At 35.1% G+C, this 21084-nt stretch overlaps 2 protein-coding genes across 3 annotated transcripts in view; one reads left to right on the forward strand and one right to left on the reverse strand.

Annotated features, from left to right (window-relative positions):
* The window catches only part of LOC105266446 (uncharacterized), a 98559-nt gene extending 83425 nt beyond the window's left edge, over positions 1-15134 (forward strand). Inside the window, exon 4 of one of the 2 annotated variants that reach the window (XR_892168.1) lies at positions 14954-15134. The gene's annotated coding sequence lies outside the window, so the exon portion shown is untranslated. Of the gene's footprint in view, positions 1-12002; positions 12290-14953 lie in introns of those variants that run through there. The other variant, XR_892167.1, reaches the window with a different exon arrangement.
* Positions 1-15580, reverse strand: part of LOC105266444 (arginine kinase) — a 52054-nt gene extending 36474 nt beyond the window's left edge. Inside the window, exon 1 of the mRNA XM_011304608.1 lies at positions 15478-15580. The gene's annotated coding sequence lies outside the window, so the exon portion shown is untranslated. The remainder of the gene's footprint in view (positions 1-15477) is intronic.
* Positions 15581-21084: the final 5504 nt, after the last annotated feature.

The following is a 21084-nucleotide window of genomic DNA, read 5'->3' on the forward strand; positions in this document are numbered from 1 at the left end:
ACTTTGTAGAAACTATTTTAATTAATAATTTCCTCTTCTGATTCACTTTATCCATTGACGTAAGTAATCTTGTCTAGACTCCCCTCGCCTCCTCCCTCTCATCTTCCCACAGAAAGGTATAATTACTGGTCAACTACAGTAAGGTATAACTACTGTACACTCTTGGTCAAATGTTGGCCAAGATTGATATATCGGCGGTTGGCCCTCCAGTAGTAGCCAAGCGTTGAGTGTGCAGTGAACAATGAGTGTTTGGTTCGTCATTAGTTGACGAAGTGTTGGGCCAAAGATGCTACCAGTCTTCAGATAACCAACGCTGGCGTTGAGCAATAGTACCAGCCTTTGGTTAGTTATTGGCTAACGAATTGTTGGGCTAGAGGTGCTGTACCAACTTTCGGCAGCCATCCCTCGGCCAAGTGTTGATCCGAAATAGGGATACCGAGTCTTGGCTCGCCAGTACTCAGCCAAGACTCGGTTATTGATTGGTGACCCAATTATTGATCAGTCCATTCAGGGCCAGGCGTTGGCCTCAGTATGGTGAGTCAATTATATGTATACCAGGACTCAGCCAAGCCCAGGCGCAAGCAACCACACTTAGCAAAACCTACTTAGGTAATAGTATCGCAACATGTATCGATTTCAGAACGAATAATACATAATACAATACAATAATAGATAATATAAAGCGGCGACAGTAGCCACGCGGGTGGTGTGTGACTCCGGCGGTCATTCAGGCTAAGCAACGCTCCGTTGGGTTAGTACTTGGATGGGTGCCCGCTTAGTCGCACCCCTCGGCGTATAGACTGCCGTCGTTAGGCACGGGGGTAGAGAGCTGCTGTGTTCACCGAATTAGTGTGACTGATGAACACAGCAGAATCCCCGCATTACCGGCCGGTTGCGCTACTGAGGTTTTACATGGTTTCCCTCAGTACAAGCCAAATGGGCGCAGTACGGAAAGTCGGCACATGACACCGCAAAAATAATGAGAGGATAGTAGGAGAGGCTAAAGGCTAAGACGAAGGGGTGCCTATCAAACCATGAAACTATGGTAATAGGAAAAGGAAAAATGTAAAAATAAAAAAAAAATAAAATAATAGATAATATAATACAATAATACATAGAAGTGGAAAAGTTTTTATAGCGTTCCACATTTTTGTGGCGTCAAAGGAGTCGTTGGATAGGATTTGAATTAGGTAGGAAGGGGAACAGAATAATATAATTTTTACAAAAAAAATTACTGAAAAAAGGGATAGCCCAGACCGGGATTTGAACGCGGGGCCTTCCCATTGTGCATCGGATGCTCTCCCAACTGAGCTATCCGGCTCCTAGCCATTTCTTCATTTCACTTTTCTTGTATATATCGAGCACCGCCGTCGTTCATATGGCAATCATTTTTACATAGAAGAGGGCAAGTTTTTATAGCGTTCCACATTTTTGTGACATCAAAGGAGTCGTTGGATAATCGAAGAAAAAGAGTGATTAAACGACAATTACACGTTATTATCAAACGATACACTATTAGGGATATTTCTCTTTCAATGTATATGTGTCGTACTCAACAAAAGGATTCTATCGATTTTCATCAAGAATATGTGAGAGTGTTCGGAGGAAGGAGGAGAGAGAAGTAATGAGTCAACAAGGACAAGAAATTAAATGATTCTCGTCTCTTGAAATCTGTCCCGCAGATGTTTACCCTATCAACTCCCGGGAAAAACGCAAAAAAAAAAGAGTTTTATTTTAGAGCCAACCAAACTCGATTCTCTAATTCTTGATTTTTATAATATTTAACACCTTTCAGACAATTTCGCCGGCGAGAGAAAATCCGCATTGGGAGAAAACTACTCACGTCCCATGCATTTTTCAACTTAATCCATTGCTAGTCGTGTGGCCCAAAGAAAATTCCCTTTTTTCTCATAAACATTACAACCTTCAAAAGCAGGGAAATTCTCGCCAAACACCCATATCTTCTCCCACTCGAAAAAGGGTTCCTTTTCCTGACCAATCAAATACGAATTTTCATATTGTAAAAATTCCCTCCTCCATCTTCTTGACACTCTCACAAAAATGAGCAAGGGAGAAAATTGGCAGTTTAAGACGAACATTGATAACCAAAAACATCGGCCAATTTTGGTACCTTACCATTATCAGCTTTCGCTTGTATCAAGATCAACCGTATCATATTTCTTAAAAATAAAAAACTCTCGTGTCAACCATCATTCAAATCTTCAGTGTTCAAGTATTCATATAATTTCACTCCCTCCCGATAACAACCGAAAGAGAAAAACAATCACCTCAACTCCTCGAGTGATATTAATTTGGTAGCTCGAGTACCATCTTATGTTGGTACAGTATAAGAGACTAGCACTCTAGTTTCGAGATGCACGCGATGTGTTTATCTATAAAATAAATAAAATATAATAAAATGCCATCGTTATTTCAATGACTGAATAAAAATCACTAGATACAGTGGAGTCTCGATATACCTGAGTGGAAATTATGTCAGGCGAACCGGTTTGATTAGAACTTGCGGCGGTAGTAAGTTTTAACTGATCAGGCAGAACTTGATAAGAAACTCATCAGTATTCGATTTATAAATCGAACCTATTTGAATTGAATCTGCTCCACACTACTCTGATCAAGTTCGGATCAGGTGGGCCTGAACTTAAGCTGAAACCCGTCCGCTTGCAACTATCTAGATCAGATTCTGATGAAGTCAGTATTATCTGAAATTGAGCTGTCTGCCTGTGATTATTTCGCTCAAGTTCGGACCAGGTGGGCTTGAACTAAATTATTTAATTATCAACATATTATTGTTATTATTATTAAATGTATAATAGATGAAATTTTAATGGAGTAAATTTCTGCTTTCTGAAGACAACACATATCTCCAATATACATCGTATAAGCAAAGGAGTTCACTCAATAACATTAACGCGATAGCCTAGGTTAGGGCATAGGATTAGTAACGGTAAGATCCCCCTTCGATTCCCAGTATCGGTGAAAATAATTAGGTTTTTTCAGCATTAATTACGGTAGGTATTCATGGATAGAGGTAATATAATGTAAAAAAAATGATCAATTTTTTATTTTCAATTCATTATAATTAATAAATATGTTCAATTTTGGCTGTCAAGCACTGATCAAACCCTGATAAATCCCTGATCCGACACGCATGATAAAAATCGAATTGAGTCAAAGCATTACCTGTCTGATCAAGGCTTGATCAAGCTGTAGGATCAGCCCTCATCCGAAATTAACTCCGATTTGATCGAACTTGATCCGAACCTGAGTTAAATTTCCACTAGGGTATACTTGCTTATTCTCGGCAAACTGCAACTTTCTTTCTCATTCATATTATGTATATGTCCCCAATGATGGAAATGCCGGAACCTTAAAAATGTCATTGGAACTTTAAAAAGACATGAAATATAAACAAAGGACTCTTCCATCGAATTCATATCTTTAAAAAAGTGATGAAATAATGTGTAAAAACAAAAATATTCAATTTCTTGTCGACTTGTTCTCCAAGATCGACTGGATCGATTTAAATGAGATAATTATGGATTATAAATTGCCAATTGGTCTCTACTTTCATACGCAAGGAATATTAGTGGAAAAAAGTATGCGAAAAGTTCCATGAAAATTCCGGTCTAATTAATGCCTAACCGTAGGGTGAAATTGAAAATTGAACAAAGTATCCACGGAAATCAAAATTTATTAAGAATTACGTGCGTTTCGTCATTGGGATGTGACCTTGCAATTCGGTCAATTTTTTTGAAGTCTTCCGTGATTTTTACGAAACGTGCCGCCCAAGTGATAAAATCCAAACTTAAACAATGGGCGCAAGCTTGGAATTCCTAGCTTAAACCAATTTTGGTTGTATAGAAATACCATAGTTCAACCGAGCCTGATGATCCAATGCTAGGACAAACTTGTACACCACGTTAGTTACAATAGTGGTCCGGCTTTGAAATTCCGAGCTTCGTCCAATACACCGAATAATTCTACGCCTTGGAATTCCTAGTCTCAACTATAGCTTTGACCGAGCTTGAGAAAAAAACAAGGTAGCAAATGTTGGATAATTAATGATAAACTGAGAGAAAAATTCAATAAGATGTACTAAACCTATTTGTTTGCGATCAAAAATGGTTGTTTTTATTCAATTACATTTAAAATGCATAAATTAAATTAAATTAAACTGTATAATGTATTTCTACAAATGTTATAAATGTATGGTTTAGATTCGCCAAAAACAAGAATCATCGAAATCGTCATTTCTTTGCCGAATAACACATTCTGATCTTCTCAAAGAACGATAGATAGAGTGAGAAGAGAGGTGGAAACAATTGGTAGAATAATATACTGAACAATGGTCTTGAGGTAAACTCTTGTGTCCATGTAATTTCTTTGACCCCTCTCTCCGGCCCCTGCTGTTGCTATTGACACGACGAGTGAGTGATTGATTTAAGTATTAAATATATTGTGAATTGCTACAAAGGTAGCGGCGGATTAATCACGCGCCGTGTCAGTGACCGTAGTGGCTAAGTGGAGTCAAATTCAAAGTTTAGTTGAAAATTTAGATTGTGTTCAAGACCGATTGGGAATTCCATCCTTCTGTGTCCTCCATTGCCTTTAAGTATGTCAACATGTATTGTCTTTGGGGCCGACAGACCGCCACGTCCTCGTCGTGGCCCTGGATAACTCAGAGAGCGGTTCATAAACAGTGATATCTTCTACACTAATTGTTTCTGGACGATAGGGTGAACAGATCCTTAATCAGGTGGTGGAAACCCATATAGTACTCTATATATCACCTAGAATGGCGTGGCGGACATAAACTATTTAGATCTTTACTATATTTTCGAAGTAACTAATTATTTGATCAATTTGATCTTGTGATAGATTCGCGCCAATTCACTATTTCCTAACACACGTATATTAGAAACGAACGAATATACTCTTAATGACAGTCATATAAAATGTAAACAGAAAAAAAATTATTCAATCCTACCCTATTAATTTTTTGCAAATCTGAGGAACGGGCATAGATTGGATGACGCGCAGGAAGTGGGGTCAGAGCGTCGGGATATAGCCGAACTCAAACTCCGAAAATGTCGATAAAAATTCACGGAATTTACTTCGAAACGCATTATGATTAAATTCGTTAGAAAAATACTTTTCCATACTGCTTTTCACTTTTCCTCATCCGACGATTCAGACTGGCCCTTCTTCAACCTTGAAAAAATTAAAATCACTACGGAAACATATCGTTCATGACTAATACCATAGGCATTTTTACTTGGGTGGCTTGGGAAAAGTTAGCTCTTGGAGCTCATCGAGCTCGCAAAGGGCTACAAAAAAGGGGTCCTATTGTCTTATGCAGGTAGTCCGAGTGGCGAGACCCAATGCTTGGCTCAACGTCAAGTCCAGAAGGTATCGTTATGTCAGTCAAAGCGTAAAAATTTGAATTTTGGAAGGAAACATGAATATTATTCTTGATGTATTGTGCATTGTTAAAAATATCAATTATTCATTTTTTTCTATATCAACTCCCGCATAAAATTCTGTTTAATAAATCACTCCGAAATGAATATTTAGGTAGCAACTGAATTGAACAACACTGGTAAAAGATTTTTTTTTGTTAATATTGTTTGAACATTCTGAAAGCAGTATTTAAAAAATTTAATTGCATTGCCTACATTTCAGACACTGAATGACAGTGACTGTCTTTCCTAAATTTACAAGTTTTTTTACCTTGAAAAGGCATGGAAACAACAAATTTGAATTGTATCATTTCATGGCTTGTTGATTTTTTTCATGATATCGACCCCACTGTTCAATCTTTGAAGATTCATCCATTTCCAGTTATCCACGGAAATTAATAATGACAGTAGAAAAAAATCAACATAATTAGCTGCAGAGAGTGACCGAGCAAAGACAATTGAAAAATTATCACAGATAAAAAAATCCTTTATTTTTAAATGACTAGCGCCGCCGCGGCCGCAAGCGGCCGCCCCGTTGATGCAATTCTCATGGAACTGCTCGTGTGGATTCATCCTGAATAAATGCACAGTACCACATCAGCATTGCGCCATGACACTTGTGCTGGGCACCATGACAGTGCTATGCTTTTTTTATATTTAAAAAAATTCTATTGAATTCTTATCTTTATTTTTTCTCGCCAAATTTAAGCCAATAGATTTGCACCATTTGACGAGGTTACTCGGTATTACACTGATTATTTTTTCAACGCAAATTTCCATTAACAGGATTGGCCCATTCGACGTCACGTGGTATCAAGGACCATGGTATTATACTGATAATTTTTTGATAATTTTGTCTGGTAGTTCCTATAAATAAGAAACAAAATAATATCCAGTCGAATTAACCCCAGATGTCAATGACAGATTTAATTCGATCCCTTAATTTGAATTAAAATATATTTGTTTTGAAAATAAAATTTGTATTTGACAACTGTGAGGTTCGTCTCATGGACCAATTCTGTTAACCGAAATTTGGAATGAAAAAATAATCCGACGATTCGCACTCGTGATTTTTATACCTGAAAATCTTGACTCCTTCATTTGCTTGCAACGAACCTATCGGGAAATACTCGATAATTTTGAAGCTCTCGTGGTATTACAACTGATAATTTTTCGATAATTTTGTCATCTATCTATATATATAAAACAAAAAACTGTTGGATTGGGTTAACCACTGATTGGAATCAACAGATTGAATTTAATTGTGTTATTTATCGAGTATTTCTTGACCATTGTCTCATGGTGCAATTCTACTGACTGAAATTTGGCGGGAAGAATAATCCCGCGAATACCACTCGAGCTTTGAAATTTATCGAAATATTTACCTCAAAGGTTCCTTGCACACAAATGAGTTTGTTAAGTTCTCTTTAACCTGGAAAACCTAACGCACTCATTTGTTTGCAACGCACCTATTGGTAAATATTCCGATAATTTCAAACCTCTCGTGGTATTATAAGCGAAAATTCCATTAATGTTTGGCTGAGCATTATTTGGGATTTATTACAAGATGAATATTAAAAAAATAAATAAATTCATAGGAAAAATCAATTTAAAAGAATTTGTTCATAGAAATCATTTGAAAGAATTTTCCTTGCAGAATTTTTATGGTAAGATCGTTTTAAGTTGTCTTTTCTGACTCACATATCGGCCAAAAATGAGAAGTATATGTAAAATACAAAAAATTGTAAGGAAAAATTCAATTTATTTCAAATCCAGTGCTTTCTGTTGAATATTTTTGACTTAATAGTACAGGGTTCATACTATGCTACCATATATTATAGTATAGGCCCTACGTGGCTGACGGGAATAGCGGTTACACTGGGACTTATTCGTAGACAAAGGTTGAATAACCATTAGGTTTCCGGCTTTGCTATAGGGCCGATACTATAGTATAGGCCGTATGTTTATGGCCGGAACCACGGGTGCTCCGGCCATAAACTCCTATTATAGACCCTGCAATAGGGCCTTTACTATACTATATAGGGCGCTATAACGTATAGGGTATTGGCCGAACGAGGGCACTGTACTATAGGCCCTATTCCCCCCGTCTTCAAATATACTATTTTAGGTCTTCTGACATCAATTACTCATCTACGCGTAGTTTACACAAAAAGTAAACTTCAGAAGTAGGAAACTTACAACGCCAAGCTCCGCAAAATTTCCTGAATTGAGTCATAATTTTTCCGTCTTTTATTTTGCAATAATAATTAAGGGACGGGATGATTATTTTCTGATTTTTCTAGTCTCCATACTCACCCCCCCCCCCCCCCCAACGGTCCATTCATTTTAGCGAGATAATCATTATTGAACACACCTGTCTGTACCACAACCCGAGTGGAAATTATGTCAGGCGAGCCTGGGGTTTGATCGGAACTTGATATAGCGATGGTCAATGTTAACTGATTAGGCAGAACTTGATAAGAAACTGATCAGTCTTTGATTTACTCAACCTGTTCCTTACTACTCTGATCAAGTTTTAATATGGTGAACTTGATCTGAACCTTGATCTGAGCAAGAGAACTTGAAATAACCGACAAAAAGACTACAAAAAGGACAAGGATCAAAAACATAATCGGTAAAGGTCACTAAATGACTACGTATCAAAATTGTTCAAGTACCTTGAAAATTTATTCAAAGTTGCAGTAGGGCAACAGAACGTGAAATAACCGACAAAAAGACTACAAAAAGCACAAGGATCAAAAAGATAAAATCGGTACAGGTCACTAAATGACTATGTATCAAAATTGCTCAAGTACCTTGAAAATTTATTCGAAGTTGCAGTAGGGCAACAGAACTTGAAATAACAGACAAAAAGACTACCGCAAGGACAAGGATCAAAAAGATCAAATCGGTAAAGGTCACTAAATGACTACGTACCAAAATTGCTCAAGTACCTTGGAATTTTTTTTTTCAATTTATAATTTTTTTTTTTTTGAACACTCATCTGTGATCATTCTGGTCAAGTTCAGATCAGGTGGGCCTGAACTTAAACTGTGATCTCGCCAGCTGCAACTAGTCGGATCAAATTCTGATCAGATCAACCTGACCTGAAGTTGTCCCATCCCAGTAGTTATTCGGATCAAGTTCTGATCAGGTGAGCTTGAACTGAATAATTTAATTATTAACGTGTTATTATTATTTTTATTATCAAAAGTATAATAGCTGAAATTTTAATAGAGTAAATTTTCGCTTCTTAAAGTAAATCAATATCTCCAATACACATTGTATAAGCAAAGCAGTTCACTCAATAATAATAACGTGATAGGATAGTGGTTAGGGCATAGGATGAGCCGAGTGGAAAATTAGCTCACGTCCGGATCAAGTTCGGATCAAATCAGACTTGATGTTGGGTCAGGTACTGATTCTACAACTTGATCAGGACTTGATCAAGCATGTAACGCCTTGACTTGATCCGGATTTGATCAGGCGTGCCGAATCAGGGTTTGATCAAACAAAACGGATTAATCCTTAATAACCGAAATTAAAGATGTTTATCAATGACAATGAATTTAAAATAAAAAATTAATCATTCTTTTAGATTATATGACCTCTATCAATGGATCCCTACTATAAGTAGTGCTGAAAAAATCCTAATGCCCTAGCCACTATACTATCGTGTTATTATTATTGAGTGAACTGTTTTGCTTATACGATGTGTATTGGGGATATTGGTTCACTTTAAGAAACGAAAATTTACTCTATTAAAATTTCACCTATTATACTTTTTATAATAATAATAATAACAATCAAAAGTTAATAATTAAATTATTCAGTTCAAGCTCACCTGATCCGAACTTGATCCGAATAACTACTGAGATGGGACAACTTCAGGTCAGGTTGATCTGATCAGAATCTGATTCGACTAGTTGCAGGTGGCTAGATCACAGTTTAAGTTCAGGCCCACCTGATCTGCACATGATCAGAGTAATTACAGGCGGGCAGCTCAATCTCAGATCACGTTGATCTGATCAGAGCCTAGTCCGAATAATTGCAGGCAGGCGAAGTCAGTTTAAGTTCCGGCTTATCTGATCCGAACTTGATCAGAATGATCACAGATGAGTGAACCACAGGTTCAGATCAAGCTCACCATATCAGAACTTGATCAGAGTAGTAAGAATAAGGTTGGGTCAATCAAAGACTGATCAGTTTCTTATCAAGTTCTGCCTGATCAGTTGACACTGAACATCGCCATATCAAGTTCTGATCAAACCTCAGGCTCGCCTGACATAATTCCCACTCGGGATCGGTGCCGTTGAGCGGCACGAGGTAACGCTCCAATGATCGGCAGAAGATTGGCCGGTTATCGCCGCCGATCATCGGCTGACTTGGTGCCGACCTCCACCCAATGAGTGCAAGTTTTGTACAACCCTACATGGGTATTTTTCCGATGAGAGTACCCGTACGCGAGAAATTTGCGATTGATTTTTTAAAAGATCTGAAGACATGTGGCAGCCATTTCGATTCTAAAATATTGACAACGCTGCTGTTACAGCTGAGTAACTTGACAAGATAGAATCTACCTGGTAGATGACGATAAAACAGTGATGGCTGAGCACTTTGCTAAATGCGGTCATGCACGCTCAAAACTCGAGGCTTATCGCAGTAGTCAGTCAGACGTCAATGTTTATAAACATTTTTCATGTTTCTTCATAATTTGAACTGAAAAGTATGCAATGAGGCATATAAATTAATCGAAAAAATTATTTGTATCGTAAGTGATTTATTCGAATTTTTTCATTTTATTTTCCGACACGGTTCTCATTTGAGCGCTTAAGCATTCTTAATTATTAGATATATTAAAAATTAGTCAGAAAATGAGGAATTCGACTCGCTGGGGAGTTCAAACAGCTTCTGAGGCTCGAATTATTCTTAGAAACGTAGGTATGTATTTTACAGTACTCCCTTTAGTGTCTGGGATTTTCAACTCTTTTTGTTTTTCTGAGTGCTCAGAAATAGAACTTGCAACTAATTTCTATCCTATGAATTTTCAACCTCAGTACCTTACTCTAGCTGTGTTATAGTTATTTATATATCAAGTAAACACGCAGTTCACAGCATCTGATTTAGAATAAACGCTTCACCGGTCGTTGAACGCTAACCAAAAATAATAATTACTTGGATAATTGTCGGGAATTACTGTCCGTCTACACTTATCGATGATACATCTTCATTACACTGAGAAAAAAATTTAGTAAAATATCGTAAGACCTACCTATTGCTTGCATCCAAAAATGGTTGACTTTATTACATTAGCTTTAAAACAAGGAAAAATATTTTTTAGGTAAGTAGCTATTTGATTAATTAAATCTTTTTTCGTAACAAATATACAGTAAAATCAAATGCATATACTCCTGATGATAGAATTTTATAAAACCGAAAAAGAAAATTGAATTATTTCATTCTGCTATGCTAATTTTTCGTGACTACTGAGAAGTGGAAAAATATCGTTGTGATTTTAAAATAAAAAAAAAATAACTATTCAAGGTTACCGAATATGAAATATGAGTAAATATCTAAACCAGTCCGACCAGAAATATTCTCTGGTACCTCTGGTAGACAGTTGCAGACATTTTCCAAAATATGTTCTTAAATTGAATGCATCCTCAGATATATTTTAACCAATAGTAATTTCATTTTAATCCCATCCATCAAATTTTCATTCTTGCAAACATGTAAGATCGAATTGAACTCCAAAATTTCAATCAGTTATTTTAACCAAATTTAGTCAATAATTTAATTAATTAATTACTTAAATTAAATAATTTAGTCAAACCAAATTCAATATCGTGTCACATGATTTTGGCTATTCATTAATTTTACTTGTTAGTTTCAAAATAGTTTTTTGTTAATGAAACACATTTTTTTCTCAGTCTAATCAGTGATTCATGGAGTAATAGTAATAACATCGGATTCCATTCCTCTAAATGTGGGTTGAAAGCTACGTAAAGTCTATCTATTGATTCTTGATATTGTTCATGTATACAGTTAGTTCGATTGGGTAGAAAATGCCGGATAGTCTCTCTCCTGCCGTAGCAAACAAAGACTCGACATGTAAAATTATTTTCAGCGATTTCTAGGTAATTCACGCTTGTCAAAAGACTGTTGTTATTGAAATTTGGCAGGCATCGAATTTTTACATTAACCAATTAAGTCTTTTTTTGGCAGTCTAAAGTTCAGATTCTAAGTATAAACCGTTATAAGTATTATCCAAGTTGAAGAAACGTTAGTGTTCGATGATGACTTTTAAGAGGTTTTAATAATTAACTTGTGATAATAACATAAGTTGACAAAAAGGGAAAATTTTACCAAGTCTCTACTATCATTTTCTATGTTATAATAAAAGTGACCAGTAAAAAAATTAACAATTTTCTGATGTTAACTGTTGTTATCTGATACATAAATAATTGATAGAGGTGGAAAGAAGACGAAATGTGAAAATAATTTTTTATTGTTAAATTTCAGGAACAAACTCATTTTAATGAAAAGGGCTTCAGAGATGTTACACTCTTTTCCATTAACGCAGTCACCGGAAAAACTTCACAGAAACAGAGAAGCGTCACATTAGACATGTGAATACATGGGAGAGAGTACTACTGTGTCGTTCCAAAGAAGTTGGCAGTTTTGAATGTGATATTATTTTCATCAAGTTCATTTACTTATATATTCTTATATATATCAAATCATTTACTTATATATTCAATAGATCTGTGGAGTGGTGATTCATTGTAATACATCAACGTGTTTAATTAGAAAAATAAAATGGCTTTGTTCTCATAGAGAACATAGAGAATCATTTAATTTTCCGGTCATGTACTTATTTAGTCCTTAAAAACCTGAAAAATCAGTTTTTATGCGAAAAATACCCAAAATTATGGCATACCCTGGCGGACCATTCGAGATCTACTCGATAGGCCCTCGATAGAGTGAATCGAGTTGTGCACTGAGTCGATAGATGTGGATCAACATTACCATCGACTCAATCTCGAACACCTATCGACTCAGTGCACAACTCGATCCACCCTATCGAGTGGTCCGCCAGGGTATAATTGAAGGTCCATTTTTCTCCTCTTTCTGCTTTCCATCATTACAAAACCACCCTATTTTGTTAGAAAATTTACAACGGGTCGAACTTGGAAAACCGTTAATAGTGAGTATTTGAACATTGAGCTTGAATTGATTGCATAGAGTTGTAGCGAAAATTGAAGTTAGGAAAACTTTAGAATTTTTTGAATGAATTTTATGGTATATTCAGAAACAACAAACTAGATGAAATTTGCATGTCCAGAATTAGTTTCCCGGCTCATTGTGTAACGGTTGATTGATTGGGGCATATGAGGAGGAAAAAAGTTAGGCATTTGAGCGGTAAATGTCTTAAATATCCGCTGTATAAAAATATATGTATACCCGATTATAGATTTGCACTTTCATGTACTATCAGTGTATGTTTTATATATCTATACTACTGGTTGTGTATTATACAGAAAATTGATTATGGAGAAGTAAAAGCGTTAGGTTGAAAGAGAATTAATCATTACAATGAGCTCAACTGAAATTAGCCTGAACTAAAAAAAAAGCCAAAGAACAATATGTCTTGAAAATACTCCAGTTGCATAATGGATATATTACCGGCTTAAACTCTACTTCCTCCCTATCGCATAAACAACCAATTTCCGTTCACAATTACCTAACGTCAATGTAAGTATTTCTGTCGCTTCAACGAATTCTCTGATCCGGTCCATTAATGATAATGTGTAAGTAACTTTTTGTGAATTTAAGTCGAAAATCACACTTTAGTTCACCTTCGGCATACTCACGGTGCATTCAATTCTGTTGTAATCAAATGTGAACATAGTTATAACAATGTAAATGTGTAATATCTTCAAATGAACGTTGAAATTAATTAAATTTTAGTGCTATCGCATTGAGCCGGTCAACCCATCTAATGCTTTACTTTATAATCTAGTAAGTATTCCTCAGAACCTCTTCGAGGGAGAGGGTGTGACGTGAAATAATGTTGGCATTCATCAGCTCCCAAAATATAATTATTTCCACACTTTCTTCTTTGGGAGATACATTCATAAAAATATTAACAGAATATTTCATTCTATTTGATGAAGACACGTACACGAAGTCTGATATTTTTAAATTTGTTATTAAGGTTTTTCCTCCAATACCTTGAAGTCCCTCCATTTTTCAATAAAAATTTGTTTTTACGGTGGTTCTAAAGTCGATGATTGGACCATCTAACAAATTCCGATTTTAGACTTAAATCAAAGATTATTAGTATATTATGCAACACGTGCGTAATATATTTTTTGACTCGTGGGGGGTTTATAACACGAGCCGAAGGCGAGTTTTACAATCCCACGAGTCGAAAAATATATTACGCACGCGTTTCATACAAAATTTTATGTCATCGCGCCCGGAATCCGCGATTTAACCGAGCGAAGCGAGGTTAGAATCGCGCGATTACGGGCACCGATGGCATAAAATCTCTGACATGGCAGTAATTAAGTCCCCGGTGTGCGGTGTGTTTTTAAAATTGATAATTCATGTATATTCCGTCAGTCAAATTTTGCCGCCATCTTGAAAATTGATGCGCTATATTTTTTGCAATCCGCAGTGGAAGAGGCAAAAAAGTAGACCAACTTTCTTATTTACTTCACATGTTCCAGGTTATGAACTTGCATTTGAGCCTAAGATTTAAATTTTTTATACAACTAGCAGCTGTAATTACTAGCCCAGTAAAACCTCATTTTTACTATTAAATCTAAGAGATTTAGGAGATTTTAGAGAGAAAAAAGTAGCCTTAACAGAATATTTGATTCTATTTGACGAACAGAAATACATGAAATACATTTTTTAAATACATCTCCTATTTGCGTTGAAAAAAAAATACAACTAGAAATAAAAATTAATTACTTGAGTTATAATTCAAGTTTTTAATTCTAGCTTTAGTTACTTATTAAACGATGATTCGTAGTAAATTATTGAGGGATGAGCACCACTGTTTTCATAGTATCCCCGAGTTACGTAAGCGACTAATATACCCACTCGATCATATTAACGTAGGTATTGTTAGTGTTGAATCTGTGTGCATGTTGAGAATTATGAGTTCGAGCTTATTCACTTACTTTCAGTTTTTTATTATCCGTCTATAACTGCAAACACTATAGAATGCCCACCCAATTTTATTTCAAAAAATTGTTAGATAATTAATTCAGCTACTATGGAATCATTCAATCTGGATCATCTCGATTCATCTTCAATTTCCAGAAAAATTTTGTTTTTTAAAAAAAGGATTCAATTTACCTCTTCCGAGAAAAGAGTTAGCGATTTTGTTGGCACTGCAAGTATAAATGTTTCAAGAGAAAAAAGCGAAAGATATTAAATGCTTTGCATCTGATTTTCAGGACGCATGGGAGAGAAATCTGAATTAGGTCAACCAAGGATGTATATTCGCTGGGGGGAGCCAAGTCCTTGAAACTGAACCTAGAAACTCGGCCAACTGTAAACCACACGACAATACCATAATCTTGAACCTCCTAAAATTAAATAAACCGAATTAAATTATAATATGAAATATCCCAACATTTTTTGGCCTTGAATAAAACTCTAATGAAAAAACTACATTTTTTTATTTTCCGTAAAGTATATCGATAGCTACATAAATAGATGTGTATTGTTTTGACTATAGAAATACTGTAATCAAAATAATAATAATTACTGAGTAAAGAAAAAAGCTCTTATTTATTCACATAACCAACCGCACATATGTAAAACAAAAGAGAAAAGATTCTCGGAATTCCATTATTGTCGTCTGTCACTTTTTTTGAAGATGAGAGAAATCACCTTTTTCAATCAAAACTTCAATAAATTTCTAAGAGGAAGAGAAGGAACGGTAAGCTTTGCGGGGAGAAAAGATGATTACACTCACCTCGTTAGCAAAACTTGAAGTAAGAATTGAAGTAACGGGAACTATCCGGAATATCGAAGAAACACGTCCAACGTATACGCGAGTCGGAGACGAAGTGCCAGAGCAGTGGGCCAAACGTTTGCTCTCCCCCGGAGCCCCCGCCTAACGTCCTCGTCACTTTTTCGATTCTCACTTGAGCTGGCTTCAATCTTCGTCTTTCTCATCTTTTCAGGCTCAGCTAAAGCTCATAATACCCACATTTTTAGCTATAGTTTCGGACTTATTATGAGCCGTTCACATTAACGATACAACAATTTGAATTCAACGCTAATTGCGGAATGGCTACACAATGTATGTCAAACTATCCAAATTTTTTTTTTTAGTTTCGTATCATTTTTTGCTGTTGAGTTCTTCGATTAATTAAACTGTTTAAATTTATTTCTTTGCTCGGTATTATTGCTCAAATAAAAACAAGTGTGATATTGCTTATGGTTTCATATGAAAAGGTAATTTCTGTCAATAAATTAGTAATATCCTTCCCAATAGTTATATGCATTTCATACGCTATTGAAAACGTAATTGTAAAAATAAAAAATGATGAGTCAATTAGAAGCAAACCAATCATGGGAGCTATTCTTCTTGCTAAAAAATATCTCAATTCTAAAATTTTAAAAATCACAAAAATTTTTTTTTTCAATTTAGTGGAATTTTTTCTTTTTTGTAATATTTAAATGAATTATTAAATGTTTAAATAATTATATACAGACTCTCAAGCTCATATTTATTCATCCATATAATACAATAGTAATTGGACACGTAAAGTCGAGCAATTACAATGCTTCCATTCGCAAATAAAAGGCGAACCAGGGAAGACTTAATAGAAAGGGCATAAAAAATCAAAATAGGGTTTACATAAAATTTGCTTAATGAAAAAAAAAAGTTTTTCTAATGAAATAAAAATATAACATGAAATTTGCTTATTAACCTTGTCTGTTTTGGGGTGGGAGTATTCGATATTTTCGCCAAAAAAATCAATGATTGTTCAGTATCGTCTCATCATCCTTGCTTTGTTGAAATTTTTAAAAAATCAAATCATCAATTATATTTCATGATTGGCCTTCTTTAAAACGTTGGCAAGTTTTTGAGTAGTGTTGATGTTTTAAAAAGCTTGATACAGAAGCGCTTAGCCGTTGCAAAAAATAAGCTGACGGCGGGCGTGGGCGTGTGAGCTACAGAATTACAGAATGCCCGGGAAGTCTTACGAAATCAGTACTACCACATAACAGTAGAATTGGCGGTAGTGCCGTTGTTCTAGGTCATGTCTAATTTCTTTCTATCTCCCTTTATCCCTTGACCCGTATTGCCACCAGAAGGTCTGCGCGCGAGATTGCATGGGGTGGGGATTAGCTAAAGGTCGACTTGGAGGAATCAATACTCTATGTATCTATAGGAGTTTCACCATTTTATTATGGTTGGATGGTGAACTGGGTCATTAGGGCAAGATAAATGATTGAAGGTTCATCCATATGGATTTTTATATCGGACTAAAATAATGTAGTTTTTAATTCCATTTCAATTTTAAGATGCTGTGAAAATTTGCAATATGCTCCAAAATGGTCTTTCCTATCATACTTTAAGATTGTTGTACTATAAAATTTTATTCAACAGTTTTCGTTCAAAGTTTTGTGCATAGTTCAAAAAATTAGCTATAAAATGTGCCCTTTCCGTTTGCAGTTGACCTTTTGAAACATGAGATATAAATTTTTGGAATTCAAGTGATTTAACACGTGTTTAAATAGACTTTCAGCGATTAGAATTTTTAAAATATTAACGGCTCAACAGTTATCGAAATAAAAAAACAAGTGGAATATATGTTGTTGTAAGGAATATAGAAAAAAAATCAAATCGATTGATCATTTGGTTTACGCGATATAATTATCGAAAACCCATAGATTTATATAATTGAAAATAGTTAATATGGAAAATATATAGGTATACTTCAGCTACCCATGCACAATGCAATCAATCAAGTGCGACTATATACCATGAAAAGATTGTGTTCTAAACTGGCCCGTTTTACAGCGAATAAACGTTTTGCAGAGACCATCGCGATACAAGAACTTTAAGATATTATCCAGTGAAAATAGACACAAACCCAAAGATGTTGAAGGCAAAGCGAGTATCCATATGATTCTGTTTTTATTCCATATCATTTCCTCAAAAATTTGAATAATGTATAACTCCACGTTTTTTTGACTGTTCCAATGAATTTAGGTTCGCTTCCTTTTGCCAAAATTTATTTTTTCCAAAAATCAGGTAAATTAAACCATTTCAGATATAATTTACATTTTTGTTGTAAGGTATTCATCACAATAAATGTGGAATTTCCATGATTTTTCACATTTCTCAATGTTTTGAATCATTTTGAAGAAATTTTAAGGATTTGAGTGTGGGGATTCACTTTTTTTTCTGTCGTTATGTATCACACCGAGAACACCAACCGTAAAATACGGTGTCTAGAACGCCAATTTACGATGTTTTCACTCGTGTAAATTACGAAGTTGAAATAGTGTATTACGCTTCGAAGGTGTCAATTTTATTTAGTGGTGGAAGATTGACAAACCGAACCAGAGGCAAGGTTCGTTATTACACACGTGATATACAAAATGTATGTTTGAGTGGCGTACGTTATTTTACATTTCAAGGGGCAGTATAATCGGCCGGTTACTGCACGCTGATGTGTTTGTGAACTATTCAATTATGCTTCCAAACTTGTACATGACAACTTAAAACTCATCATTCATCATGTCGGTCGGGTAAAAAACGAGATTCATATCGTAAATGGAGCGATATAGGTTGAAAAACATATTTACATGGACAGTAATGGATTTTTACGTTTTCGATTTATATGAGAAAATTATAAGTTAAAAATTCGGAAGAAAAGCATGGTTAGAGAATACTATATTATGCACCCCCGGGAGAAAATGGTTCTGGACCGCGGTGCATATGGTACTTTATGCCCCAGGTGATAACAAGCGCGATCGAACCGAGCGAAGCGAGGTTAGGATCTCTTTTTTTTAGTCCCGCTGGGACATATATGAAGTTTTTCTGTTTCAAGCAAATGCGAATCCTCACAATTATAGTCATGAATCTCGGTTTTTGAGAGGTAAATCTCAAAGTCGTCAATAGATTAAGATGATTTGCAGAAATTTTGGGTTTTTTAGTTTGTTGATTTATAGAATTGAAAAAAAAATCGATTGCTCCTCCGTAACGTAATCTTTGTACAAATAATTAGGTTGTAAAACCAGGGGCTGAGATTTCTTAGTTATTCACCGAAAATATGAAAAAAAAACCAATTTATCTTTTTTTCCTAATTCTATGATTCTCATGAAAAAAAAAACACAATTTACCCTTTTTTTTCTAATTCGATCATTCTCTCTATGGATATCAGTCAGTTTGATTTTTTTTTCTTTGAATTAATAAATATTCATATGCGCAGTACAGCAGAGCACATTCTCAGCAAAATCGACTTGGGCGTTTTCCACTTTCTTATAGATACAATTTCTGGCACGCTAATATCATTTCAGTATAATTTGGATTAAAAAATTTGGCATTTGAAATTCGAAATCTGAAAAGGAGATACACGGTAAGAAATTACTTCAATATCTATCTACTGAACTTATGTAATGGTATTTATACAGTATACACGAATAAATCCCCTTTACTACGTTTGGAATCATTTTCATTCCACATAATAAAAATAAGATAGCAATTCGAAAAATTCTTTTCGGTTACGTTATAGAAATCGCTTAGGAGATTTTCAACAGTGCACGACGAAAAAAATACAAGGAAAAGGACATGACAAGTCACATAATTATGGGCGGAAGAATGATTTCAGTCATGTTTATCTAAAATCATGATAAAAAAGTTGATAGGTTGATTTTCAAACAGCGAAGAGCGCGTAAAGTAAATTTTTTCGAATAACAAAAAGTGAAGTATTTTGTAAACTTTGTAGGAATTTAAGACAGATATATATTCTGGTTGATCTACATCGAGCCCATTGAGACGAATATTAAGAAAAAAAATGGATTGAGTAGTTTCTGGGATATTTGCAAAAAACTTTTCCGAAATAATAACTGATATTTCGAAAAGGATACCACCGATCGAGCGGAAATTTAGTACGGATTAAGTCCCTACTAGGACCTATAGACTGACGAAATGTCAAATTTAATCAGATTAATTTATCCTTTTATTTCTCTCATTTTCTAAAGGCTCACCGTCAATTGATCACCCGCACACATATACATGGCCTTCAAACTTCGTATTTTTCCGCTTCAAACCCTTCTACATAATTTCCAAGGAAAATTAACTACAATGAGTTAAAAATTCAGATTTATTGCGACAAATGTTACTACAGTGATGTGGAATTTTTTCAAAATTAATTTTGAACATTTCAAATTTTCTAGCACATAGATATCGACATGATCTTAAAACATAGTTTTTTGCAATTGAAATTAGAAAATCGAAAAATCGGAAAATACAAGGCTTTCATTCGGAAGCAAAAATGGGAGAATCAACATAAAGATGTGAAATTCTCCACAGAATCATTTTTTTGTCTCATCCCTTTTAAAAAAAAGCATGTAACGTTTTTTGTCAGCTTTTTTTGGCGCATAGCTAAGCTATGCATATCATATTGATATATTCATATAAATAATTAATATATATGTATTATATATATATTAATTTAAAATTTATATACAATTTGTTTATATATTGAAAATTGTTATATTTGTCAATTGAATTTAATTAAAGAAAAAAACTTAAATTATGACTAATTTTTTTAGATACTTAAGATTCTTTTAATATGCAGATTTTACATGAAGATTTTATATGATAATACCCCATACATGTAAGCTTGGGCGCGCATTGTGCGCCGTATACACTAGTAAATAAATAAAAAAATTGGCTTCTTGAGATTGGTTGGTGGCAGAAGCATCATGCCCATCTGGCTCGACCCTTTACGGTATAGTCACGCATTTTTTTCGGAACTGTGAAACTTACAGCGTTTTAAGTAAAAAGTACCCCAAAGGAGGTAAAAATTACTCAAGGATGTTTAACCGATATCGACAATATTCAATGGAGTCTATATTTTTTTTATACAATAGCTGAGAGGGGAAAGGGCTAAACAGGGGGCAGAAAGAGCCGGAATACGAGAAAACCAAAAAACAAACGGAACCAAAATCTGGAAATTCATACCCAGGTGGGACGTGCCAAGCTGTGACAATAGGACCAAACTTGGTCCAATCTTGGCTTACCCAGCCTTGGTGTACCTAGATTGGTCCTTGCTTCTTTCAATAGATATACCAGGGTAACCCTAAGACTAGTCACCCGACATCCGGATACCAAGCTTGGACCAGCCTATACGCAATATTGGTATCCAAGACTTGATGCTCTCAGACTCGGGCCGGGCTAAATACTGGCCTGCTGCCCAAGCCTCAGTAATGTCTGAACTTAGACTTTATATTGAGGCTTGATACCCAGCCTCAACCAAAGTCAATCCAGGACTGGTATTGAAGGTTAGGTAATACAAAGATTATGCCAGGTTGTAGACACGATTTATTCAAAGCC

Source organism: Fopius arisanus, unplaced genomic scaffold, assembly GCF_000806365.1.
Source record: "Fopius arisanus strain USDA-PBARC FA_bdor unplaced genomic scaffold, ASM80636v1 scaffold00038, whole genome shotgun sequence".
Classification (NCBI taxonomy): Eukaryota; Metazoa; Arthropoda; class Insecta; order Hymenoptera; family Braconidae; genus Fopius; species Fopius arisanus.